Below are 2026 nucleotides of genomic sequence, written 5' to 3'. Positions count from 1 at the left end.
CAAAATGCACCTAATGTTCACATCACTTTTAACTTTTCAGCATTTACTTTGTATAAAAGCTTTTATCTGCGCGCTACAAACACTTTTGACACTTGTCTGCTAACACCAGCGCTACAAAAACAATAATAACAACACTATGTTGGCACACACTGAAGTAGCGCCCTTTAATACAATGGCTTGTTGTTGTTATATGCGTTCATTTGTAGCTAATGGCTGTTTTTGTTGTTACCAATGTTGTTTTTGTTGTTTGTTACAACTCTTGTTGCTGTTGTTTGTTGCTTGCTGTTACTACACATGTTTTGTGCGTTGTTGTTGTTCTTAGCTGCTTTGTTGCTCTTGACTTTCGGCTGCCACCCGCAGCGTTGCACTTTTATTGCGGGATAAATACACACAGGCACCTCCTTACACACATACACATACACATACTCGTACATACAACTACAAGTGCATATTGCATACTAAGCGACAATGAGCTGAAATTTTTCTTAACAACGTGTCAAAAAGTTTCCAACAAACTGCAAAAAGATTTGTTTAACACATTGTTGTTGGTGTTATTGTTCTTCTTGCCATGTCTGTGGTTTTGGCTATCGGAATCCATGTTGCACTGGCAAAGCATATTGGCACAACCCAACATCACAGTGACACACAATGCCGCCATTATTTTGTAGTTTATGAAGTTCGCCTGTGTGCTGGCGAGAATCAACGAGAATTGCAACGAAAGTAAGAAATAATGCTATATATTGCCAAAATCATTGGCACCCCGAAGGCGCACCCCCGCTGAGGATGCTGTCAAACGTTTTGTGTCGGTTGTGACGCTATTATTGCGAGCTTTCGCTTTAATGTCCTTGGTGAGTGTAATTGAGGAGGGAAACGGAATGTTCTGAACAGCTTATCTTGCCTATGTTAAGGAGTTCTCGAAAGCTGCCGATTAACAAATTTTTTATAATAGTTACAGGGACATTTCTAGGTTTGTTTACACAATGTAATATATTTTTCTATTTAACAGTCCATTTGGGAACCCCTGCATTTTTGCGCAAGACAAATTTTTCGTAATCAAAGCGAAACAGCGATTGGATTTCTCAAGCATCTTCCATATTATAATTGTACTGATGCCCGCTCACAGCGGACTCGTCGACATCTGCAAAGCTTGCTAGGCATGTCATCTTTACCCCAATAGACGTGTAGTGAACTCAGCAAGCACTGTTAAAGAGCTAGAACTTTTGCGTTTGCCAGATTTTTCTGGCGTAAAGTGAACCGTGAGAGTTCCTCCGAACTATTAGGTCTTAGAAAAGTTATCCTAGCCACAATTTTAGGTCTGACTGGATATTGCTACTTTTAGACGGTTCAATTGTAGACGGTACAGGTGATGTCATAATAGATGATCCATTCCCACCAAAAACATAGTACAACCTTCCTGACCGTCATTCCTGGCTTACCCACCCAGTGCACCGGCTCATGCTGTTTTTTTATTATCAGTAACCATCCGCTCCGGCAATAGGATGATTTGGTAGCGATTCGCAGATAGAAATTAGATCCACAAGTTTTTTCTTTTTTCACGTTGGTGTGTGTGGTACCCCTCCATCGAGCTTCATTATACACTTGCAACCTGTTACTACAGAGTATAATAGTTTTGTTAGCCTAACGATTTACGTATCACCTAAAACTAAACGAGATCGATATAGGGTTATATATACCATATTAATATGGTATACTATACCATAATAATATGGTATACCCGCACTATATACCATAATAATATGGTATACCCGCACCATATACCATAATAATATGGTATACTCGCACCATATACCATAATAATATGGTATACCCACCCTAGATATGAGATTCATGATATTTATTCAGTTTTTAGACCAAACGTAATTCCAGATAATGAAAACACTACTGAAGTACGAAACTTCCTAGAATCGCCGTGCCAGATTCGAAAAATTTCTATCAAGAAAGTAACGACTGAGGTAAAGAAAATTAAACTTAAAAAATCGCCTGGTTTTGATAAAATTGATGGGCT

The sequence above is a fragment of the Bactrocera dorsalis genome, chromosome 3 (genome assembly GCF_023373825.1).
Source record: "Bactrocera dorsalis isolate Fly_Bdor chromosome 3, ASM2337382v1, whole genome shotgun sequence".
Taxonomy (NCBI): domain Eukaryota; kingdom Metazoa; phylum Arthropoda; class Insecta; order Diptera; family Tephritidae; genus Bactrocera; species Bactrocera dorsalis.
The sequence above is the reverse complement of the archived record's forward strand: the minus strand, read 5'-3'. Positions refer to the sequence as shown.